The sequence below is a fragment of the Miscanthus floridulus genome, chromosome 15 (genome assembly GCF_019320115.1).
Source record: "Miscanthus floridulus cultivar M001 chromosome 15, ASM1932011v1, whole genome shotgun sequence".
NCBI classification, from domain to species: Eukaryota; Viridiplantae; Streptophyta; class Magnoliopsida; order Poales; family Poaceae; genus Miscanthus; species Miscanthus floridulus.
Genome location: NC_089594.1, coordinates 32,540,896 through 32,567,810, shown reverse-complemented (window position 1 = coordinate 32,567,810; position 26,915 = coordinate 32,540,896). Strand labels below are relative to the sequence as shown.

At 43.0% G+C, this 26,915-nt stretch overlaps 1 long non-coding RNA gene and 1 pseudogene across 1 annotated transcript; both read right to left on the bottom strand.

Moving 5' to 3' along the window:
- Window positions 1-6,296: 6,296 nt before the first annotated feature.
- LOC136509610 (probable indole-3-pyruvate monooxygenase YUCCA10) lies at window positions 6,297-8,198 on the bottom strand (annotated as a pseudogene).
- A 1,122-nt stretch (window positions 8,199-9,320) lies between these two features.
- Window positions 9,321-11,000, bottom strand: LOC136509271 (uncharacterized). Its single transcript, XR_010772303.1, has 4 exons — window positions 10,482-11,000; window positions 9,890-9,966; window positions 9,682-9,774; window positions 9,321-9,603 (listed from the first exon to the last, which is right to left on the bottom strand). It is a non-coding gene; the product is annotated as an uncharacterized lncRNA (long non-coding RNA).
- Between the last annotated feature and the right edge of the window lie 15,915 nt (window positions 11,001-26,915).

Here is a 26,915-nt window from a genome sequence, read left to right as displayed (position 1 = left end):
AAGCCCCATGGTTAAAGGTAATATGAGTAAATTTGAAAGTCAGATCAGTTTGGTCTCATTTGGAGGAGAGTTCTTGTTTGAATGCATGTGTACTTTTGAGAAGTTGTTACGACCCTAAATTTTTTATCCATGCCAAGTTTAGCTTTGCTCAGGGACTAGCAAAGGTTAAGCTTGGGGGAATTGTTGACGGTAGTTACCGGCCATTATAAACATCAATATAACCCAAAATAATGCATGAAAATAATCACCAACATAGACTTAGGGGTTTAAAATGACAATTTCCATGACTTTTGGTGAATCTGTGTTTTTAGTAGGGTTTAATCAGAAAACCATCAAGGGGGACTTAAATGTCAAAGGAAAAATCTGAATTCTGCCATAAAACCAACTCCAGAAGGTTCCAGGGGACTCTAGAAGCCATGTCACCGAAGCGGAGGCCGAGAGGCTGCCAAGTGGGGCCGCCTGGTCCCCACTCGTAGGCCACCCAGCCCCACAGGAGCCCACCTGTTAGCCTCATCGCTATGTCGGTTTCCCACCGCCTCCTAGGATGCATCTAAGTCGTTGCTTAAGTTGGTTTGATCTAAGGGCTCATGTTGTATCCTTAGGGCTATATAATCTAGCCCCCCTCCCTCCAGGAAGAATCAAGTCATCAGATCATAAGTTGGGGCTAGACAGAAAACTAGGGTTTCCAGAGATTAGAGATTAGAGCTCTAGTTCTTCAAGTTTCTAGTATAGATTAGCTAGCAAGGTTCAAGAAGAGTGTGGGCTATTGCTCAGGATTCTGGATCTGCCATCTAGAGACTGGTATAGCCATTGTATCTCTATATTTATGACTTTGTGCTACTTTAATATTATAATGTTGCTATTTATATTATGTCCTTAGTTTTCTCTAGTTGTATGTTTGATATAGTTATGATTAATGATGAGTTTATGCACATGTTCGCAAAGCTCTTAGCTCATTATGCGCATGAGTTAAGTGGTCGACACTATGTAAGCATGGTGCTTAGATATTGTTTGCCTGCGGATGCCCTCTACACTCTAGGTGATGTGATAGATCATAGATGTGACAGTCCCATTGAGTCCTTTGTAGTCCACTCCCCGTTTGTAGAGCACGTAGAATGTGATTACGAAGGTAGACAAGCTCTGTTCTTGATCTTCCTTAGTAATGTTCCTTATGCATAGATCCAGAGTTAGTTATACTATAGATGAGAGTGTATATATTAAGGTGTACAAAAGACTTAGTAGATAAGTAATGACTTATGAATCTTTTGCTCTTAACGAATCTCCTGCTTCGCTATACTATATTTTATGAGTCTCTAATTCTATCTATGGAATACCACTATTACCTACACTTATTATTTATTTACCCTTTGAATTACCCTGCAATAGCATGAGAGTTATTATTATCATAAGTATACACATTTGTCAATATCTCTATGCCAACACCACTCCATAAGCTCCTCCCTATGGTAAAAATATAAATAACGATACATGGTATACTCCCTAGCGAAATGTTACAATGGTATATTATCTATGCGCTTGCGGATACTTTAATATATATATTTTTCTCTTAAGTTTACAAGTGTCATTAATAATTACCAACCACATATTTCTGGCATTATGCTAGGGATGACAACCTAGTAATAAGTGATGCTAAGAAATGCCAATAGGGGTTTAGACTAAGCCTTACCTCATACAAGGTCGAGTGGTTGTACCATAAAATGAGTTAGGCAAGATGAATTATCAACTCAGTCCTTAATCGAGACAAGGCGGATATCTTCATGCTTAACCACGAAAGGTACAAGCCACAACACCACGACATCCCATGAAAGGAACACCAATCCGCCCATGTCTTGGGTAATCACCATTTCTAGTTTGTTCATTAACCCTTTCACAATACCCGCAATTTATTCTCACAACTCACATAGTTTTATTTGAAATCATTGTATTTAAGAAATCATAGTGATAAGTTTCAACAATGGGTAACAAAGTCCTAAGCATACTAAATAATGATATTTTGTCATATCGTAACATTTATTCCTAAGTTTGAGCAAGATGATAAAGTCAAACAATTCAAGAGTGACCATTTAAATGGGTTTAACTAAGCAGCAAAAATAATTCGTACATGCAATATTTAAATCGGCTTCTACAGGTTGTGTTTAGAAATAGGATCAATATGCATCAAAGGGGATTAGATTGGACTTGCCTCCGTCGACGTCCTCGGCAAACTCCTGCTCGTAGTTTGGGTCCTCAGGGTCGAACTCGCGGTACTGTCCTCCCAACTCCTCCTGGCCTCCAAGATCCTCGTACTCCTCCTCGGTCACTCCATTAGCTACGAACGCACAAACAAACAATCACAATAAATAAATAAATTCAAATGAGCTCTAGAAAAGAAGAAAATGGTATGGATGGATAGGTCTTGATTTTAAATGAATTGAGGAAGAAATAATGGAATCAGAGCTTGGATGAAAGAGATATTGATTTTGCCAGGTGGCCACTAATTAATCACATAAAGGGTGATTAAGGAAAGTGATTAGTGGCATTTGGCTAGCTAGACACGTGAATTGGATTTCACGTGATGGACTTAGAGTGGGTCCTTGGTCTTTCGACGTGTCAATTGGGTTGGTCAAGGACAAGGAGACTTGAGTGGGTCTTTAATCCAAGGAATTAATGGAGAAGGAGACCGTGGGTCAAGGAAATAATGGAGAATGAGGGAATTCTTGCAGGCTAGCTACCTCGGCCGATTGCAGCTTGGGGAGGGTGATCGACGGAGCGCAGCTTTCTAGGGCAAGAAAAGAGGAACTCGATTTAGGGAGTAAGATGGTGAGCGGCGGAGCGGGAGGGCTTGGCGGGCTCAGCGTGATGGGAGGGTTGCATGGCGTGTCCTTTATTAACATGAGACGCGGGGCTGGAGGTGGAGCTCGCAGTGGGAAGGATGCCCAGCGTGCGCGACACACTACGACAGAGGCAGCTAGACGTGCGCTGATAATTTTGCAGAGCGATTAGTAGGTGAAGTAAAGGCGTGTCCTTTATTAACATGGTTGCTACTACCGGATAACCTCCGTTCTTGTGGCGAGGGTCACTTGGGATTCGATCCGACAGTCTCCTCGCACTTCCATGTGTTTGAATATGGGAAGATGAGGGAGGGTGAGTCCATAGGTGTAAGCATCTACTCATCTAAGAGTACAGCTTGGATCTTTCAAGAATCTGAATGGGGCGACGGTACTATAGTATCTACATATGCGAGAAGTGTGTTTCTTAATGGTTTTATGGACTAGATCGAGTTCTCCCAGATCATTGTTGTTGATATGGACGGAAAGACATGGACGAAAATATAAAAGCCATGTGGTGATGCAATCTCCATCCATGAAGCCCAGGGTCAGTTGTGTTTATGTACTACTGATATTTACACTATGACTCAGCTTTCAATCTGGATCCTTGAAGACTATGGAAGTAATAGATGGACATTGAAGCATACGGTGACCACACTAGAGATATTTGGATAGAACAATATTGAATTTGGTTACGAGGTTTGTGATGTGGAGTACAGAGTGATTGCAGTTCACCTTGAATGGAATTTGATTTTCCTTGCTGGGGAGGACAGAACACTGCTTGCATATGACATGAACCACAGAAAAGTTCATGTCCTCCCTACATGGGTTATCCGCTGTCTTAGACCTACCTGGAGTTTATGTATCAATGGACCTCACTATCTTCCTTATGTTTCCTTGTTCATGGAGTCATTAGCAGAGCAGCAAAAGTGCATTTGATGTATTTTGTTTATTCAGGTAGGTAGTTGTTTTGATTATATATATAGGCCAAGTTAGGCTTGGTAACTAAAGGAATGGTTTGTTCAATATCATTAATTCTGCTGCTTTGTGCAGGTGGAGTCTAAGTGCTTTTGAACAATTTTCCTACATTGGCTAAGGTTTGAAGAAGATGGGTTCCATGGTGCATTGGCTACTAATCCGAAGGATGCACTAATTATATTCATTTTTGCCTAGCAAGCAGAAGTGCCACTTGGGAGGAGCTAGCTACGTCATTTCGTTATGTAAGTCAGTAGAGATCAGTACCTTTAGTTTGCAATCTATGTACCGATATCACCGCCGAATTGTTAGTAACCCGACACCAACTAAACGATCATCAAAGACAAATCGTGGTGCAAGGCGACATTGATCATGACCTTTGTACTGACGGTTCATACGCTGAAGCGACAGTGATGTTTACCTCTACAGACGTCTCAACCGTCGAAGCAACAACGAACCTGCACCGTAGACAATCTGGTCGAAGTACCAGGCGACGGTGATGGTGACCACTGCACAGGCGGTTGATGTGCCCACACGACGGTGATGATAGCCTCCACACAGGCAGATCATTTGCCAATGCGGCGGTGTTAATGTATACCCACACAAACGGGTGGTGCTCCAATACGATGGAAGTAAGAACCTTATCACGGACGGATGATAAGTCAATACGGCGGTGTAGTGTATACCGTAGTCGGTCTCAGATGCCGACGATGAGGTCTATGATCATCACTGCCGACAGCTTAACCGAGGCCGAAATTAGACTGCGATGGGGTTACGACGTGGCTGTGAAAGGTCTGAATGTAGCAGTGATACAAATTTAATTAGGATACATATTATTAGTGATTTTAACTTAATAGCAAATATGATGGTGTTGCAACAGAACAAAAACATAAACTCTAGTGCACGTTCGGTCGTGTGGTTACCTCCATGCTTGGACCATTAGTCATTGTCGACAATCTTGTCTACCAGACTTGCTGCGTTTGCAAGGACCTGGTGTTGGCATTGTTGAAATCCTTCTTGCAGAGCTGTCGGTGTGTAGGACAGTAATGGCCCCTCTCTTCGCGAGCGCTGCTCCGTGACATCAACCGCGATGAGCAAGCAAGCAGAGATATATCCTTAGCAATAAGCCGAAAAAGTCTATGCAGAACCTGTCAAATTAAAGCATTGATCAGTGGGGGTATGTCATGGACTTGGGCTTCGCTATGTTCTCCAGGCCGCGGGCCTAGTATGGTAGTGGGCTTTGAGCCTCGTTGAGTTGTAAGGCTGGAGCGGCGGTCATATAAGCCGCTTCCCAGGTTCTGTAATGGGTATGAACCGACTCTGTAACGAACTCCCCAACTGAATAACCAAATCGTCCTCGCGGATTCAGCCGCGCTCCGTCCATTTCCCGTTCTTGTTCTTGCTGTTGTTCCTCATGCTATACCTCAGTTATCCTGGTTCGTTACAGGGTACTGGATGCATGCAAATTAAAGCCGTAGGCCGGGAAGAACAGCGTGTGTGCTGCTTGCCTGCTTGTGCTGGGGCTGCAAAATGCTAGCTAGCGGACGAGTTTTCAGGTGTCCGATAGAGTCACTTAAGATGTACACGTAGAATTGTAGATGTCGTGATGCCTGCGGCCGTTGTCCATCTTGTTGCATGCACCGTCGTCGGAGCGAGTGAGATGAGCAGCGCCACCAGGAACGTAACCAACAAGATGCGAGCAATGAGTCATATTGGCTCTGTTCGGCTTACCTTATATTCGGCTTGTTCGGCTTCTTTTTTCAGCCGGAACAGTATTTTTCTCTCACAACAATTCAGCCGAAACAGTGTTTTTCAGCCAAGTTTGAGACCAGCAAACGGGGTCATTGTTTCTAAATAACAGTGACCGTCAAATAACTAGAGATATCCCCGAGACTCCGTGCTAGCGGTGCCATATTATATATAATTTACTATCATACCATAGCATTTGAACAACATATATATTATTACACACCATGTTTTTCTTTTTCTTTTTCTTTTTTTGAATTACATAGTACAAACGCAGAAACATATACAGCCTGTTCGTTTCGGCTGAATTGGCTTATAAGCCATGGCTGAAAGTACTGCTGGCTGGTTTGGTGTGAGAGAGAAACATTGTTCAAGCCGTGGATTATAAGCGAGATACGAGCGAATAAGCTGAAACGAACAGGCTGATAGCATGCACACGAACACACTCACCATAGAGCATGCACACGAACACACTCACCATAGATGACAACACATATATATTATACACCATTACGAAACACACATATATACAAACACAGTTCCTATCAAGGAACAACAAACACAAATTATACGCTCATGACGGTACGGTACGGTACGGTAGAACATAAAGAGTTCACAAGCCAACAAAACTAGCACCACACTGGATCGGAGCAACCTTAGGGAAATTAAATAGAAAGTGATCGAGCGCATGCAGTTGATCTCCTGGTGGTATGTTATTATTAACTCCAGAAAAGCAGCAGAAGCCACTTAAAATGGCCCCATCGAATCCACAGCAGACTTGATGTCTGCAGCAACACTCTTTGCATCACGAGAAATACCAGCCAACCCTGCCATTCCCAGCCCAACACAGTAGAGGCCGTTTTCGCCTTTCCAAGGATTGGTGAGCTCCCTCTTGGGCATGCCATTGGCATTAAGCAAGCTCTCACCATTCTGCATTTTGTTAATCACAGAAACTTTTGTAAGAACATGATACCATCCATTTTCTAAAGAAATTTGAGACATTTTGGTACTAGAATTCAACAGTACTCAAGGTTCTGGTTATATATTGTACTCCCACGCGCCATTCCCAATTATAAGATGTTTTGGCTTTTCTAGATATATTTTTTATTATGCATCTGACATAATGTATGTCTAAGTGCATAGCAGAATCAACGTATCTAGTAAAGGCAAAACGTCTTATAATTTGGAACAAAGACAGTAGAAAAAAAAAACTAAAACCATGTAGCTAGCTTTCCTATAAGTGGTGGTGGAGGTTTGTATATTTTATGCTTTTATAGTAACTGACCCTCTTGTAAGTATACTGAATCAAATCATGCTAGATTCATCATATGCATGCATGGCAAGGTGTAGCTCATACATTAAATGTTTTTTAAAATATCCATCACTCTTGGAGTATTGACAAAAAATTAAAGTAATTACTTTCCATGTCATGACAGCTAATATATGTGTCTATACCTTAAGCCACGTGTTTGCAGTGCTTTTGTACCCTGTAGCGAATACAAGAGAATCAAAGTCGCTCTTTTTTCCATCCTCAAATTCTACTGTGTTTCCTCTGATGCAAGATATTCGCCCAAGCACCTGAGCCACACATAAACCATGAAAATTTATTTATCAACTTCAAATAGTATATTTTTTTATTTTTTGGGCCTAGAGATGAGAATTCACGCGCTCACCTTGATAACACCTGCCTTTATTAACTGAGTTGTGCCACCATCTATGGCTGCTGACCGGCCAGTCTTTGCCTTGAGAAGAAGCGGCCCCACATCGGGCCTGACTATGCCATATTTGGAGAGGTCACCAAATCGGATGTTTGCAAGAGTCAAAATAATGAAATCCACAAATTTCACAGGAAGGTGCCATTTGAGCAGCCTCATCCCCAAGTTAATCAGACCCTTGGTCATAACATGCACCTGTATGGATTCAGGTGGTGAAAATAAGAGCAGGGTTAATAAAAAGCATACCATGATTTGTATTAATTACAACTAGCATGAGAAAACAATAATCAACATAACTGGACGGAATTTATGTACTAGCTAGAATCATACCGGGCTACGGATAACCAAGGAGGTCTCCACTCCATTGGAGGCAAGATCATAAGCAATCTCCATGCCTGAGTTCCATCACCTAGGACCCTTCGGCGTAGTTTCCATGACTTGTAGTTTGACGAGTGTATGACATCACCAGGGAAATCATGTAGCCCAGGGATGGTTGGAATGATTCCTTCACTGTTCTCTCCTGTGGCTACAACTAAGAACCTAGCTGTATACTCAGTCACTTGGCCATTTACCAGGTCACGTGCTATGACGTCCCAACAGTTGCTCACTTCGTCATACTCGCAAGACTCAACAGAAGTGCTATACTTGGGGAAAATATTGAAGTGGTCGACATACTCATCAACATACCTCACAAACTGTTAATTCCTTGGTGATGTATTTAGGAGTATCACTTGGATGTGACATGTGAGGGAGCTCACAGAACTCCTTGGCAAGATGCAGTTTAAGACGGATCATATGTGCGTTTGCGCCAAAGTGAAGCACTGCAATCCTCGCGTTCGACGATGCGATACGGGATGCCGTGCTCACTGAGGCATGTTGCTGCAGCAAGACCCGATGGACCTGCACCAACAATCAAAACTAGTACCTTCTCCATCGATAGTTTCTTAACTGGATGGGGAAGATGATTTGAAGCAGTGTTGTTGGTGAGATCTTGGTTTGCTTAAGATGAGTTGTGTGACAGCTATGTGGATCCATTTATAGTAGTAATCAGGGGTATGTACATTGACGTATCTGTCCCTCACTACAAAACTAGAGTACAATTAATAGTGTGAACCTTAAGCAACATAGATGATTATCTATCCCTTACATTTATGATGTCATTAATGGGAGCTAGATGGAATCATTCAGTAATTATTTATCCCTTCTTTATCATATAAATTATATATATCTACTTTATATTCTTTTTGGAGGTTCTATTAAATTGAAAATTACTTATTTAAAAATTATACCTTCAATGCAAATTCCTTCATTGAGTTATTTTATCATCACAGTATGCATATTCTTTAAAAGCTTAGTGTAGAAATTAATCATCATCATATGTTTCCAAAACAGTTAACTTATACTCATTGCAGGAAGAACCACATAACGTGACCAGCTTTAATGTTTGAAATCTCCATTGTAAATAGAGTCTTTTTGCAATGCCTTATGCTCATATATGGGATTCCATCGCGCCATCTTTTACCACTGCAGTTAAAGATCCTTTTCGTTCTTTTGGTGGCCCAAATTCCCATGGGCCGTAGATAAATTTGTAGTTGGAAAAAAATAAGACAAAATGGTTCCGTTAAGTCACATGTAACTTCAAGTAAACGATGCGTGTAGTAACCATCCACGCATCACTACTGGAAAGTTGAAATTTTCTGACGGTGCAATTACCATCAGGCAAATTAATTTTTATTTGCCTGACAGTGAAGAACCGACAAGACAATTAGAAACCGTCAGGAAAAATACACTCTGTCGGTTCAAACAGACAAAAAAACATAGACCACCGATAGGGAAAACAATTTCCTTGTAAGGACATTCACCTTCTCGTTGGTCAAACCATCAAAAAAATATTTTTTTCCCTGACGGTGTTTGTTTTTTCCTGTCGACTTCTAGCCATCAGAAAAAATACATTTTTCTGTCAGAAGAACTGTTTTCTATATGATTCAATAAACAAATATATTTAATATAATGCACAGAATCATGGACATATACCAGCATAAATATAAATATAATACACAATCATGGATATATAAATAGATTATAGTCACACACAAATCTAATTCATACAAAGATGTCTTGTTTGCATCAACACAGGTAAATACATAAGAATGTCCAAACATTTGGCACTGGACGACATACAACTTCTGGTCCACAAGCAATACAGCACAAGCACACAGCCATGTGACTCTATTTACACAAACACACAGCACAAGCAATACGCATTTCGTCGCTAGCAGAAATAATGTGATCTCCATCTGGTGTAAATGCTGCAGGGTCTTGACTTGTACTTCGTAATCCTGAGAACAGCACAAACGAAGGCATGTTAATGTGTCAACAATTAATTCAAGAACCATCTTAGAAGAGCTGCTTAGTACCTTTGTAGCTGGAAATGACATGAACCCCATCGAGAATGGAACTTTTGAGTCACAAGATGTCACCATCAGTTCCTTTGGATCAGATGGGCAATACTGTTCATGCAAGAAATCAAAAAGGCTATAAGAATCGGTGGCCATAAAGATAAACTGAATACTCAATATAAGAAGATCGAGTGTATAAGAGTGAACAATGTCAATAGCTCCATACCAGGAATCCAATTAATCTTTTAAGCGAAGGTTTCTTTCTGCCATACAGAGGGACTTGGGACATCTCTAGATAGTTTTCTGAATAATGCAATAGACAATGAATTAGAAATTGGTTATGCATAAGCTTTGATAAGCATCATCATGCTTCAGTCCATTAAACAAATTGGCAGCTAAGGAAATTATGATTCTTATACTACACAAAAAAAAAAAAAGAGAACGGTTTAACAGCTCTTAGAAATTATGCCTTCTTATAAAGTCATTTAAAAAGTTTACTGTTTCCCCAATAGTCAAATATCCTAATCAGTAACTTATACTGATATAATCTAGCTTAAAAACAATAAATCTTAATGGTAACAAAAGGGCAGATAATATAAGGTGCTGCTTGTTTCTACAAAAGGGCAGATAATATAAGGTGATGCTTGTTTCTTACGAGCAGGACATGAACTCTGGCTATGATTTATGACTGCAGTAATTATCTCTTTCCTGTCAGCCCAGTCCACGACTAAGCATCTAGGAACATCCCAAATACGTACCATCCCATCAATACAACCACTGATGAAATAATTGTCCTGAGGTAAAGGGTTGGGGCTCACCTTGGTGTGGACTGAATGAGGAGGACGTGTGGACGCCGGATTGGTGATGGAGTCGCCCGGGAGGGTCGAGGACGCGGGGGGCCGTGCCTCGTCCGCTCGCCGCTGAAGACGACGGTGGGGTGGGGTGGGGTGGGGGCGCGGAAGCCGCGCCTTGTCTCGTCGGAGATGGGGCGTACGGGCGGTTCGACCCTACATCGACGGATCTGCAACGACGACGGCCATGAGCGGCAGCGTCTTCGGGCAGCCTCCTCAGGAAATATGGCAACACCGGCTCCTCACTATGCCGCGACGTCCGCGCGCCACCATCGGCCGCCGGAGCCGCGACATCCGCACGCGCCACCCTCGCCCGCCTGGGCCGCTACATCCGCGCGCCACCATCGGCCGCCGGAGCCGCGACATCCGCACGCGCCACCCTCGCCCGCCTGGGCCGCTACATCCGCACGCCGCATCAGGGCTACCCGCCGCTAGCGCCTCCGTGCGTGAGAAGCGAGAAAGCGGCGGCCGATGGGGAGAAAAAGAGTGTAAGGACTGAGGAGCGTGGCTGTCAAGGGTTTCATTAGCTTATATATGTGGTTTTCTTTTCCTGACCATTAGATTGAGATCAACGGCTGCTATCGTTTTGGCATTAGGGTTTCCCTGTTTGGGCCCTTGCTGGGCTTCAGGGAGTCGCACGGGCCTTAGCAGGCCGCACGTTTGGAGCATGAATCAAGGGCTGTTTTGGGCCGTTTCTTTTTTTTTCAAAGGCCAAATTAAGATTCATTTATTTTTCAGGTATAAGTTTGCTTGGGAAACAATGTTTTTGGCCAAATTTTAAGTATGTTTTTGGGAAACAAAGTGTAGTACCACTTTGTTAAAATTGTTTGAATTTTTTATGCAATTATTATACACCAAAATCTTGTGGTCATGCAAGTTTGTAAATTTTCCTAACCAAATTTGGATATTATTACATTTGTACTATGGTAATGCAACAAATAATTACAATAACAACTAAATTTGGTCAGATAATTCCGCAAATTGACACATGGTTTGCACAAAAAATCAAGGCATTTCAATAGATCCGCAATATACATGGTTTACAAAATGGATGTGCCATTGCATGGAACCATGACTACAACTCCTAGGTGTAACACCCTAAAATTTGAATTCTTTTTAAAATAGTAAATTTGATTTAAATATGCAATTATATGTGCAATTCAAATTAGGAAATAATATTTCTTTTATGAAATTAAAAGAAAATACAAGAATAGAAACATGTTGATGCATTCATGCTATTGCATATTTATTTCTGTGACGGGTGGTTTTGTTCAAATGCTAAAAGATTTTAAAAACCTTTTGAAAATGAGTTTGAAAATTTTATTTATAAAAAGAAAAAGGAAATTTCCTTCCATTCCCTCCCTTCCTCAGTTTCGGCCCGTAGGCCTTTCTTTCCGCGGCCCAGCACCAGCCCCAGCCCAGCTCGCCTCCCCTTTTCCCGCTCGGCCCAGCTACGCGCCAGCAGCCCAACCGCGCCAGCCCAGCCGCGCACTCCGCGCCGGCCTAGCTACGCGCGGCCCAGCAACTGCCGCGTCAGCCCCGCCAGCCCAGCTCGGGCAACTGCCGTCGCCGCGCGCCTTCGCCCCGCGCCCAGCCGCTGACCGCTTGGCCCCGGCCGTCAGAGCCTTCCCCCACCTCCGCGCGTCCCGCGCCTGCGCCCGAGTCCATGCCGCAACCGTTCCGCGCACGATCCTCACGTCGTGGGAGTGCCCCCGCTCCCCTGCCTCTACTAAAAGCAGCCGAGCCCCCGCGCGCCCCCTGCTGCCCCCCGTTCTCGTTTTCGCGCTTGCCAAGCACCGAGGAAGGCCGCAACCGCCGCACGGAAGAGCCCCGCCGACCACCGTCCTCGCCATCCGCGGAACGCCGTCCCCGAGTCGCGCTCGTCCCCGTTTGAAGTCGCGGTGAGCTCCGCCATGCTTCCCTCCTTCCCCCTATGCTTTCAATTTGGTATTTCGTGGCCGTTTGGGGCCCTATTCGCAAACGTCCGTGAGCTTTGGCCGCCGGCCATGGCGTCCGCCGCCTTGGCTCACTCCTCCGGCCGTTGTGATGGCCTAGGCGAGTACCCCTTCTCCCCAGCTAACTCCCGGTGCCCTCGGTTCTTCGAACCGTGGCCCGTAGCCACCGAACCGAGCTCGCCGACGTGTTTCTTGTCGCCGGCAATGGAGCGCCGCCGCCGGAGTTACTGTGCTTGGCCGGATTTCTTCTCTTTCCCCAGATCCGTTGCTGACCGTCCATTTCTAATCCGACGGCCATCGTTGGCCGATACCCCTTCGTGGGTCAAATTGCTAAAGAGCCCTCCTGTTTTCGCGTAATAGAACCCGCCGTCCTTAGCGTATTTCCTCGAGTACGCATTCTCGTTTTGAAAGCGTATAGTTCACTGGTTTAGTCTAAAGTACGCTTTCAGTATTTACAGAAATGCCATTCGAACTGTTTCGCTTATAGAATTGTCGTTTTAACTCCGAATTGATCCATTCAAATCGCGTTAGCTTCGTAATTTCATAAGCTACATGTTGGAGCTACTGTTAGTTAAGTTTGGAACTTTTTAATTTCATGATTAGAATTAATTAAATATAGGGCGATAGGAAAACCCGTTTTAATCATAACTTTCGCATTTTAGCTCCGTTTTTCATGAACTTCGCGTTGACGTGATCGTAGCGAAACGTAGGTTAGTTTTACAGACATTTTATCTTGATTTCAATACTGTTGGTGTACTGTTCTAATGATAGGAATGTTTGCTTTGCATGAATGCTTTTGGAATGTTGTATGTTGCCGTGTTGGTCGCGTTCAGACGGTGAGGAAAACGTTGGAGACCAAGAACTCTTCGACGACCAGCAGGAACAGCACGAGTTTGTGAACTAAGGCAAGTATAACATGGGCCTTCCTTGATGTCCTATTTCACTTTAAGCAATTACTCATTTGCATGTGTCTAATTTTGATACCCGTAAGGACATCCTAGTGATTGTTATCCTGTTCCTTGTCTCCTATGGGTTAAATGCATATGGGTAGATTGCTAGTACTCTAACTGAACTTGATATACATATTGATGAATGATACTATGGAATAAAGTGAGTAACATGAATTATAACAACCTGTTCCATAGGGCGAAAGTGCAAATGACCTTTGTTCATGTTGCTCCCGGCCCTCCATAAGGACTTATCTGTCGGCAAAAGCTGGGACTGACAGTGCAACCGGGAGAGTCATATGGCTCTGACTTTAGCTCAGTAATAGGACCTTTCCTAGCTGGTTAGAGGTTACCTTTTTGGCACAAATGGGGCTTGCCACTTTGGGTATAGGGCTGCCTCTGTTCCTATGAGTATAGCCGCGATGGATTTGTGCCATAGGAAAGGGGAGTCCCTACATCTGCCTGCCAAGGAAACCTAGCGGCCCTAACTTGTTAGGGAAACCTATGAAATGGCTTCATAGTGTACCCTGCCCGCTCACCTTGGTAAGTGACATGGGAGTAATTAACCCGGGCATAAGGGGATCACGACTCGCGGTGAATGTGCACCACCTCTGATAGAGGGTAACAAACTGTTATAACAGCCGTGCTCACGGTTACGAGCGGCCCGGAAAACTCACAGAATAACTGGTTACTTGATGATGATCATTTAAGTTGCTCTATGATGAAAAATGGTAAACCTGACCTTGATATATGTTCTTATGGGAATTAAATGGGAGTTTAAGCATAACTTGATAATACTTGAGAATAAAAGTTTGACCTATTAAAAATGCTAACTGCAGTAAACCAGAGTCTATCCTTTTTGAGCTTCATAACCCCATGTTAGCTTGCTAAGTACGGAATGTACTTATACTTGTTTATTTTCTTTACTTGGATAAAAATCCCGGATGGGTAACAGATGACAACGGGTATGAGGATTTCCCGGAGGACTTATTAGGCTTGTGGTCAACCAGTTGACCTTCCCTGTGATGACGGCCGCGAGAGTTTATTATCTTTTCATTATTCCGCTGTGATATATAAGACTAAGTTTTATTATAACTCTGATGTATGAGACACCGTGATGATACTATTATAATTTGTCAGCTTGTGTGTGTGATTGATTCCTGGGCACACACGAGTTTTGTGCATTCAATTTTATCCTTAAAATTGGGTGTGACAAATTGGTATCAGAGCCGTGTTGACTGTAGGACGCAAGCCTAGTTAGAAAATGGTCGTTTTAGCAGCTTTGCTCCTCTAGTTTCTTGCTTACTGACTTATTCTTGTTATTTTATTAAAACATTTATGCTTTTCATACCTTAATCTATTATTTAAAATTATTGATTCTAATTTCTATCTCACTTTAAATCTATAGATGTCTCATAATCCGAAGACTGCTCGACTCAGCACTGTCGGTTATCGTGCCATGTTCACCCCGCGTGCCCCACCGGCGGAGAGGGAGATTGTGATCATCTCCGACGACGAGGAGATGGCTACACCGACGCCTACACCTACTCCTACACCAGTCGCCGTGCCCGTCTACCCTATGATAGCTACACCTGAGGAGTCGACGGCTACTTCCCCTACACCTGCACCCTCCTCAGCTGCCCCCGTGGAGGACGAGGAGATTGGCTGGAAGTGCAAGTACTACTTCAAGCCAGCTCCAGAGACAGCCTACTACCACACTCTCCTCACCCACGTGCTGGACTACTACTTCCCCGACTTGCACGCCTCCATCAGCTACCACTACGCCGAGTACAAGCACCCACTGGAGGCTACCTTCTGGAAGGTAGAGCTGGTGGTCACCGCATGGAATGATATCATCAATGGACATGAGGTGGAGACTGTCCACAGTGCCCCTGCCAGGAGAGCCCATGCTTTGGATGGCATGGAGGATGCAGCACAGAATGCCTACATCCACTACCATGGTCGTCGCTTCGAGGCCATGAGGGAGGATCGCTTCAGGTTCCTTCCTCGAAATGATCATGAGGGTGTTTGGCAGGTTTTGGCTCCACCAGAGAATGACCCAACTCTAGGAGGCAACGGTGCAGCATGTCCACGCTATGCAGGGAGTGGATGATGAGGTCAAAGGAGAACTACAGTGCATCTCAGAGGGCGCAGAGACGTCTGCAGAAACAAGTGGATGAACTTCGAGCACAACTGGGACAGCCTTCCATCTACAAGAAGAAGCGTCGTTCCTTCACCATGATTGACACCGCTCCATAGGTGTTAGGTGCCTTGATCTAGATTATCACGTCGTTAGTTCGTGTCCTTATTTAGTCTTGTTGGTCTTGTGAACTTGGTTGATTAGATGTTTGATTTGTGAACTTGGTTGATTTGGTATTTTGCTTGATTGTTGGAAGTTTGTGGGCATGTCCACAACTTCCTTAGATTGGAACTTTAAATTTAGAATGAAATCTTAATGCAGAAGTATCATTTTATCTTATCTCTGCTGTGCTGATTTCTGGAGCAGCCTGTGTTCTTTATCTGGTAAATCGAAATCTGGGATGGTAAAAATTCTGAAATTTTTGTGGAGATAACTAGACCACTGTATCTTTCTAGTGTCTTTGGAATCACGTCTATAGCTGTTCAGGTTTGGGAGATCTAGCTGACACAAGTTGATGTTCCTGCGCTGTCTGGAACTCAGAACAGTTTCGGTTTAGCTCTATTTTTGACTATGTGCGAGTTCGAATCTGTAAAAGTGGTCTAAATGAAAGTTGTAGCTGATGTCCTAAGCTTTCTAATCGAATCTTGGTGCACCTCTGTTGGATCTCTGAAACTCGAGTTATAACAGTTTTACTGAACTGCTGAATTTGAATCTTGCCCAGAAAATTTTCAGCATTGTTTCTTATCTCTTGTAAGCTCTCTATAATTGGAAAAATCTCTAAATTTTGCACATTTGTTGGAAAACAGATGGCCGCAAGAGGAGGAAGAGGCAGAGGCCATGGTCGTGGGCATGATGCTCTTATGAATCCACCACCGCCACCTATGACCATGGAGCAGATATTGGGAATGCAAGCGCAGCTGATGCAAGCTATGATGCAGCGCTTGGACAATGAACCTGCAAGAGGTCCACCGCCTGTCCAAGTTAGAGATAAGCGTGGAGAGTTTATGAAAGGTTGTCCACCGGTGTTCACACATGCCACAGACCCTATGGAGGCCGATGATTGGTTGCAGTGCTGTGGAGAAACAACTGAACATAGCACAATGCAACGACCTGGAGAAGGTGTTGTACGCTTCCGGGCAACTCCAAGGAGCTGCTCAGGATTGGTGGGAATCATTCCAGTTTGGACTGTCCCAACAATGCTCCTGATATCACTTGGCAGGAATTTAAGGACAGTTTCCGATCATACCATATTCCTGATGGACTAGTGGAACTGAAGCAGGAAGAATTCAGATCTCTCAAGCAAGGATCAATGACTGTGGCGGAATATCGGGACAAGTTCGCACAACTATCTCGCTACGCTCCTAATGATGTGGCAGAGGACAAGGATAAGCAACGCCGTTTCCTCAAGGGACTCTATGATGGACTACAGCTCCAGCTGATGTCTAATACTTATCCTAACTTCCAGTCTTTGGTGAATCGCGCAATCGTGATTGATGATAAGCGCAAGGAGATGGAAGCTAAGAAGAGAAGGCTCCAAGGGCAAGCTTCTGGAAGCAACACTCGCCCACGTGCATATCCCCAGCAAGGTTTCCAGCAGAGGAATCAAGGACCAACTCATCAGGGAAACCGTGGTCAGTATCCTCAGCGGAACCAGTTCCAGCAACGCCCTCAGTATCAGCAACAGTTTGGAAATCAGCGTCCCCCGCAATAGACTAGCAATCCTGCAACTATGCCAGGGAGTGCCTAACAATGCTCCTGTGAAGAGTGGATGCACCCAACAATCCCAATGCCTGTTACCGATGTGGAGAAGTAGGGCACTATGCTCATCAGTGTCCTAAGAAGCAGAACCAACAAGCACCTCAGAACCAGGCCAACAATCAGAAGTTCAACGCCCGACCACCTCTCAGCAGCGAAGGTGAACTATGTGTCATCTGATGCAGCTCAGAGACGCCTGAGGTCATGCTTGGGTACGTTCAGTGTCAACTCTGTTTCTGCTACCGTACTTTTTGATTCTGGTGCTTCGCATTCTTTTATCTCCCAAGCTTTTGTTAGAATGCATAGCGTACCTTTGTGTGCCATGAAAAACCCAATATTAGTGAATTCCCCAGGGGGTAGTATGCCCGCTTCTTATTGGAGCCCCTCAACTAGCATTTCCTTAAGGGGGGTAGACTTCAAGGTGAAGCCTATTGTGTTGAGAACAGCGGGAATTGACCTTATCCTGGGAATGGATTGGATGAAACAACATCGGGCAGTGATTCAGTGTTAGGAGAAATCTGTGGTTGTGACATCACTCAATGGGGATAGAATCTGTGTAGAAGTAGTAGTGCAAGCTCAGCCTACAGCCACAGTGAATCAGCTAGATGGTGAAATCAATGAACAAGATCGTGTCATGGAGGAATTTCCGGATGTCTTCCCCGATGACTTGCCAGGTATGCCACCTGACCGAGACATTGAATTCATTATTGAATTATTACCTAGAACTGCACCAATAGCTAAACGTCCATATAGAATGGGAGTTAATGAATTAGAAGAGCTTAAGAAACAACTAAAAGAGTTGCAAGAAAAAGGTTTCATACGCCCCAGTTCTTCCCCGTGGGGGGCACCTGTGATCTTTGTGGATAAGAAGGATGGTAGTCAACGGATGTGTGTGGATTACCGCTCACTTAATGAGGTTACCATCAAGAATAAATACCCTTTGCCTAGGATAGATGATTTATTTGATCAGTTGAGAGGAGCTCATGTGTTCTCCAAGATTGATCTCCGATCTGGTTATCATCAGCTTAAGATTCGGAACTCGGATATACCCAAGACAGCATTCACTACACGATATGGATTATATGAGTACACCGTTATGTCTTTTGGATTGACCAATGCACCTGCATACTTCATGTATTTGATGAATAAGGTGTTCATGGAGTTTCTGGATAAATTTGTGGTAGTATTCATAGATGACATACTAATATTCTCCAAGACTGAAGAAGAACATGCGGAACACATAAGAATGGTCTTGCAAAAACTTAGAGAACATAAGTTGTACGCTAAGCGGAGCAAGTGTGAGTTTTGGTTAAAGGAAGTCTCTTTTCTAGGGTCATGTTGTCTCCAATGGTGGAATAGCAGTGGATCCTAGGCAAAGTGCAAGATGTACTGGAGTGGAAACCACCAACTACTGTAAGTGAGATTCGTAGCTTTTTGGGATTGGCTGGTTATTACCGAAGGTTCATTGAAGGCTTTTCCAAGCTAGCCAAGCCTATGACAGCTTTGTTGGAAAAGAATGCTAAGTATGTATGGTCGGATAAATGCCAGGCAAACTTTGAAGAGCTAAAGAAGAGATTGACTACAGCTCCAGTATTAATTTTGCCCGATTTAAACAAGAACTTCTCTATATATTGTGATGCATCCCGTTTGGGTCTTGGATGTGTGCTTATGCAAGAAGGAAGAGTGGTTGCATATGCATCCAGACAACTAAGGAAGCATGAGTTGAATTATCCTACTCATGACTTGGAATTGGCAGCTGTGGTTCATGCTTTGAAGATCTGGAGACATTATCTGATTGGACATAAGAGTGATATCTATACTGATCATAAGAGTTTGAAGTATATCTTTACCCAATCAGATCTGAATTTAAGACAACGTCGTTGGTTGGAATTGATCAAAGACTATGATTTGGAAGTGCTATTATCACCCGGGAAAGGCAAACGTCGTAGCTGATGCACTTAGCAGAAAGGGGTATGCCAATGGAATTCAGACAACATCTATGTCAGCAGAGTTGTGTGCTGAAATAGAGTATCTCAACTTGAGCCTGGTCACTAATGCAATGGAATTGGTGATAGAGCCTACATTGGAGCAGGAGATACTGCAAAGGACAATTGGAGGATGAAAAACTTAAAGAGATAGCAGAGAATGTAGTGCTTGGAAAGGCACCCGGATTCAGAATGGATGAGAATGGAACTCTTTGGTTCGGAAAACAGATATGTGTACCTGGAAGTGAAAGCTATCCGTGATGCAATTCTGTAAGAGGCCCATGAGTCTGCTTATTCTATACATCCCGGAAGTACCAAGATGTACTTGGATCTCAAAGAAAAGTATTGGTGGTATGGTTTGAAGAGAGATGTGGCAGAATATATGGACTTTGTGTGACACTTGCCAAAGAGTGAAAGCTGAGCATCAAAGACCTGCAGGGTTACTACAACCAATGAAGATCCCTGAATGGAAATGGGAAGAAGTTGGCATGGATTTTATTGTAGGATTACCCCGCACTCAAAGAGGTTATGATTCAATATGGGTAATAGTGGATCGACTCACCAAGGTCGCTCACTTTTTACCAGTCAAGACTACTTATAATGGTGCAAGATTAGCAGAGTTATACATGGAACGAATAGTGTGCTTACATGGTGTTCCCAAGAAAATTGTGTCGGATAGAGGCACCCAATTTACATCGCAATTCTGGCATAAAGTACATAGATCTTTGGGAACAAAGTTGAATTTCAGTTCTGCTTACCACCCGCAAACCGATGGACAGACTGAAAGGATCAACCAGATTTTGGAAGATATGTTGAGAGCCTGTGCACTCCAGTATGGTGATAGTTGGGATAAGAGTCTGCCTTACGCAGAGTTCTCGTACAACAACAGTTATCAAAAGAGCCTCAAGATGGCACCTTTCGAGGCGTTGTATGGACGTAAGTGTAGAACGCCTTTGTTCTGGAATCAGACTAGGAGAAATCCAAGTGTTTGGTCCCGATGTCCTTAGAGACGCGGAAGAACAAGTAAGAATGATTAGAGACAATTTGAGAGTGGCTCAGTCTCGACTAGAAGAGTTACGCTGATACCCGCAGAAGAGAGCTGACTTTCGAGATTGGTGATTATGTGTACCTGAAAGTGTCACCAATGAGAAGTGTGAGAAGATTCAATATGAAGGGAAAGTTAGCCCCAAGGTATATAGGACCTTTTAAGATCCTAGAGAGACGTGGAGAAGTAGCTTATCAGTTGGAATTGCCTGAGAGCTTGTCCGGTGTGCACGACGTGTTCCATGTTTCCCAGTTGAAAAAGTGTCTGATGGTACCTGAAGAACAAATTCCTTTGGAATAACTTGTTGTCAAGGAAGATCTTACTTATGAAGAGTATCCGATAAAGATCTTGGAAACTGCCGAAAGAGTTACGAGAAGCCGAACAGTAAAGATGTGCAAGGTACAGTGGAATCGTTATACAGAGGATGAGGCTACTTGGGAAAGAGAAGAGGATCTGAGAAAGACTTATCCCCAACTGTTTGAGTAAGCAATCACCCGAATCTCGAGGTCGAGATTCATCTTAAGGGGGGTAGAATTGTAACACCCTAAAATTTGAATTCTTTTTAAAATAGTAAATTTGATTTAAATATGCAATTATATGTGCAATTCAAATTAGGAAATAATATTTCTTTTATGAAATTAAAAGAAAATACAAGAATAGAAACATGTTGATGCATTCATGCTATTGCATATTTATTTCTGTGACGGGTGGTTTTGTTCAAATGCTAAAAGATTTTAAAAACCTTTTGAAAATGAAGTTTGAAAATTTTATTTATAAAAAGAAAAAGGAAATTTCCTTCCATTCCCTCCCTTCCTCAGTTTCGGCCCGTAGGCCTTTCTTTCCAGCGGCCCAGCACCAGCCCCAGCCCAGCTCGCCTCCCCTTTTCCCGCTCGGCCTAGCTACGCGCCAGCAGCCCAACCGCGCCAGCCCAGCCGCGCGCTCCACGCCGGCCCAGCTACGCGCGGCCCAGCAACTGCCGCGTCAGCCCTGCCAGCCCAGCTCGGGCAACTGCCTTCGCCGCGTGCCTTCGCCCCGCGCCCAGCCGCTGACCGCTTGGCCCCGGCCGTCAGAGCCTTCCCCCACCTCCGCGCGTCCCGCGCCTGCGCCCGAGTCCATGCCGCAACCGTTCCGCGCACGATCCTCGCGTCGTGGGAGCGCCCCCGCTCCCCTGCCTCTACTAAAAGCAGCCAAGCCCCTGCGCGCCCCCTGCTGCTCCCCGTTCTCATTTTCGCGCTTGCCAAGCACCGAGGAAGGCCGCAACCGCCGCACGGAAGAGCCCCGCCGACCACCGTCCTCGCCGTTCGCGGAACGCCGTCCTCGAGTCACGCTCGTCCCCGTTTGAAGTCGCGGTGAGCTCCGCCATGCTTCCCTCCTTCCCCCTATGCTTTCAATTTGGTATTTCGTGGCCGTTTGGGGCCCTATTCGCAAAGCGTCCGCGAGCTTTGGCTGCCGGCCATGGCGTCCGCCGCCTTGGCTCACTCCTCCGGCCGTCGTGATGGCCTGGGCGAGTACCCCTTCTCCCCAGCTAACTCTCGGTGCCCTCGGTTCTTCGAACCGTGGCCCGTAGCCACCGAACCGAGCTCGCCGACGTGTTTCTTGTCGCCGGCAATGGAGCGCCGCCGCCGGAGTTACTGTGCTTGGCTGGATTTCTTCTCTTTCCCCAGATCCGTTGATGACCGTCCATTTCTAATCCGACGGCCATCGTTGGCCGATACCCCTTCGTGGGTCAAATTGCTAAAGAGCCCTCCTGTTTTCGCGTAATAGAACCCGCCGTCCTTAGCGTATTTCCTCGAGTACGCATTCTCGTTTTGAAAGCGTATAGTTCACTTGGTTTAGTCTAAAGTACGCTTTCAGTATTTACAGAAATGCCATTCGAACTGTTTCGCTTATAGAATTATCGTTTTAACTCTGAATTGATCCATTCAAATCGCGTTAGCTTCGTAATTTCATAAGCTACATGTTGGAGCTAAATGTAGTTCAAGTTTGGAACTTTTTAATTTCATGATTAGAATTAATTAAATATAGGGCGATAGGAAAACCCGTTTTAATCATAACTTTCGCATTTTAGCTCCGTTTTTCGTGAACTTCGCGTTGACGTGATCGTAGCGAAACGTAGGTTAGTTTTATAGACATTTTATCTTGATTTCAATACTGTTGGTGTACTGTTCTAATGATAGGAATGTTTGCTTTGCATGAATGCTTTTGGAATGTTGTATGTTGCCGTGTTGGTCGCGTTCAGACGGTGAGGAAAACGTTGGAGACCAAGAACTCTTCGACGACCAGCAGGAACATCACTGAGTTTGTGAACCAAGGCAAGTATAACATGGGCCTTCCTTGATGTCCTATTTCACTTTAAGCAATTACTCATTTGCATGTGTCTAATTTTGATACCCGTAAGGACATCCTAGTGATTGTTATCCTGTTCCTTGTCTTCTATGGGTTAAATGCATATGGGTAGATTGCTAGTGCTCTAACTGAACTTGATATACATATTGATGAATGATACTATAGGAACAAAGTGAGTAACATGAATTATAACAACTGTTCCATAGGGCGAAAGTGCAAATGACCTTTGTTCATGTTGCTCCCGGCTCCTCCATAAGGACTTATCTGTCGGCAAAAGCTGGGACTGACAGTGCAACCGGGAGAGTCATATGGCTCTGACTTTAGCTCAGTAATAGGACCTTTCCTAGCTGGTTAGAGGTTACCTTTTTTGGCGCAAATGGGGCTTGCCACTTTGGGTATAGGGCTGCCTCTGTTCCTATGAGTATAGCCGCGATGGATTTGTGCCATAGGAAAGGGGGAGTCCCTACATCTGCCTGCCAAGGAAACCTAGCGGCCCTAACTTGTTAGGGAAAACCTATGAAATGGCTTCATAGTGTACCCTGCCCGCTCACCTTGGTAAGTAGCATGGGAGTAATTAACCCGGGCATAAGGGGATCATGACTCGCGGTGAATGTGCACCACCTCTACAGAGGGTAACAAACTGTTATAACAGCCGTGCTCACGGTTACGAGCGACCCGGAAAACTCACAGAATAACTGGTTACTTGATGATGATCATTTAAGTTGCTCTATGATGAAAAATGGTAAACCTAACCTTGATATATGTTCTTATGGGAATTAAATGGGAGTTTAAGCATAACTTGATAATACTTGAGAATAAAAGTTTGACCTATTAAAAATGCTAACTTTTGAGCTTCATAACCCCATGTTAGCTTGCTAAGTACGGAATGTACTTACACTTGTTTATTTTCTTTACTTGGATAAAAATCCCGGATGGGTAACAGATGACAACGGGTATGAGGTTTTTCCGGAGGACTATTAGGCTTGTGGTCAACCAGTTGACCTTCCCTGTGATGACGACCGCGAGAGTTTATTATCTTTTCATTATTCCGCTGTGATGTATAAGACTAAGTTTTATTATAACTCTGATGTATGAGACACCATGATGATATCATTATAATTTGTCAGCTTGTGTGTGTGATTGATTCCTGGGCACACACGAGTTTTGTGCATTCAATTTTATCCTTAAAATTGGGTGTGACACTAGGTTTCCACAGTTCTCATGCATTTCGATATCGTATGAGCCTTAAACTTTTTCTCAACCTTGTGCGTGCCATAGGTTATGGACACAGTAAGTTTTAGATTTTTCGGAGATAGTTTATTATTTTCTATAGTTTAAATTAATTTCTACATGACGGTGCCAAGTAATTAGATTTTGAACTAAGGCTACACCGGAATTGATCCAAAATGGGACCAAATTTTTGTACTGGGTCTCACATGGACTAGTGAACCAATTTCGATAGAGGTGGATGGAAAGTTATATTATTTTGAAGGGGTAATTCAACATCTTTTCTCTAGTTTAACACAAAATAAATGTAATAATGACCAAAATTGATCGAAAAAATCTAAGATTTGGTGTGGAGCCATAATTTTGGTCTGCATGCTTGCCATAAAATTTTTAAATAAATTTAACAAAGTGGTACTATATATTGTTCACAAATGGACAAATCTCTCACATAGTTTATAAACTATGTGAGAGAGATGTACCATTTGTGAGTAATATATGGCATCGCTTTTTTAAAACATTTGAAATCTTTATTGGAACATTGTACACCAAAAACATATTGTCATGCTAGTTTGTAGAATTTTTTAACAAAGTTTCTAATTATTACAATTATTTTATGTTAATTTAGATATAGAAGGATGAATTATCCATGGCAAACAAATGATTTTTTCTTCCATCTTTGGATATGGCCTAGAGTGAAACATATGTACATAAATATAAATTTTATAATGTTCTTGGAATTTTATTGCAGATACCTACTGTTCAATTTGGAATTATTTTCGATAAGCGCTCATAAATTCATTTAGACTATAGAATATAGAAAATCGGCTCCAAAAATTTTGAAACTTCTACACAACAGTATGTATGTAGCCTATTTATGTACAAAAAAGCTTAGAGTATGAAAGACATTTTTTAAAGGTTATTTCACAAGGTGCTTTCTCTATATACATGATTGGAAAACAACACACATGCAAAAAGAACTAAGAAATAATAATTGGTATCCAAACAAATGTTGTTTATTGGTAGATCATGATTTTAGATAGAACTAGGAAAAAGAAACATATCATTTGGAGTTAGCATGATGGAGAAAGACTAGTTACAAAATTTCACCACAGATTAAAAAGAGAAAACCTTTTGATCATGTTCTTGAGTTTCTAGTATTTTTCTGTGTGTTTTCTCAGAAACCGTCAAGATAATTCTATTTACCCTGACGGTTTATGCAATAACCATAAAAAAATACGAAACTGTTAGGGAATTAGGAATTTCCCTGACAGTTACATGCACTCACAGGTTAATTAGGAATTTCCCTGACCATTATTTAATTTCCCTGTGTGCTTTTCAGAAACCGTCAAGATAATATCAATTTTCCTGTGTATTTTCCAGAAACCGTCAAGATAATTCTATTTATCCTGACGGTTTATGCAATAACCGTAAAAAAAATTCAAAACCGTCAGGAAATTTCAAGTTTCCAGCAGTGCATCTAACGCTTGTGTATATATAGCGGCTTGTTCTCACACGGGCTAGTGCGCTAGGACACTTCTCTCCGCCCTTTGTTCAAGTTGATATGGCAGTACATCGGTGCCTCCGCTTCCACTCCATGTCTGTCTCTACCCAGTCTTGTGGCTGACAGCTTCATAGGAATCAACATTGTAAGCAATATTACCTTCTACCTTGTGACAACCCTCACTTAATGTTTTCCCTTGCTATCACTTTGTGTTGTTATTCTTATCTCCCCTGCCCCATGCATCCCTCACCCCACCGCACCAGTATTCACTGAAAGCTAGCCATGCAGGAGCTCAAGAACTCGACATATATATATGATTGGATTTTCAATGACTTACCATCGACGAAGTGGGTATAAATGTCTAAGAGGAGGCTCTCATCATCTTGTAACAGGTTCTTTGTTAGATTAACTGCTTCAGCATTCCTTCACCCTCTTTTATGAAAAGTTAAGAAAGATTCAGATTAACAATAATGATGTATCAAAATTATGAAAGTATATTGTTTTAAACTAAAACCTTGACGAAATATGCTTGCACACTATATCGGTATTCTGGTCGCTCAAAATATTGCATTTAAATGTCTATACTTGGTATGTAATTATGTTAGTCATGTTTTAATGTGGTTTTCCTCATGTATATGGTTGCTTATTTAAGTTTATTTAATTTCTGATTCAGAAACTAGGAAATTATAATATGGTAATTTAATGTGCAAATAATTTTTTCGAAGCAGCAGACAGATCAAGAAATTGCTTTCTTCTAATTGCATCCGGTATAAAACGTTGCTCCAGAAAAGACGGCCGGGTTAACATTGAAACTGATGCTTTCTGTTAGAGGTGTGTCCAAAACATTGGAGAAGGAATCAGGTTGCCAAATCGATTCAGTGCTGCCATGCACTCATGCTAGGGAAACGGTTCACTTGCTTCTTGAATTGGAATAAGAAACTTGTGGCATAGCAGCGCAATAAAATTCGAAACTGAATCACTTTACACGTACTGAGTGTACCTCTTGCTGCACACTATATATATCAGAGCGACAAAATTAGTTCGAAACTGAATCACTTTACACGTACTGTGTGAAACTTGCTACACACTACATTATCTGATCACATTTTTCGCTCTGTATGTAGAGTGTTTCATTCCATTAGCTTAACTTGTCAGTATTTCTTTTTGTGTCATTATGTACAGGTGTATGGTCTGTTAGTGACTGCGTTTCTGTTGAGTAAAGAAATTTTAAAAGGAAACTTCACGTATACAATTTGAGAATCTCAATTATGCTTTTAGAATATACCATATGTAAGTACAAATATTAAATCACGTACAGCGTTCCTATCGAGTAAATTCAAAGTAACCTTCTTGAGCGTGTTCGGCTCGGCTTGTCTCAGCTTGTTTTAGCTTATTTCCTCTCACATAATACTATTGAATCAGTCAAAACCAGCCGAAACAAACTAGTACACAGTAGTCTTGTATAGCCGAACGGGCTCTGAAATGTTTTTTGTATACTAC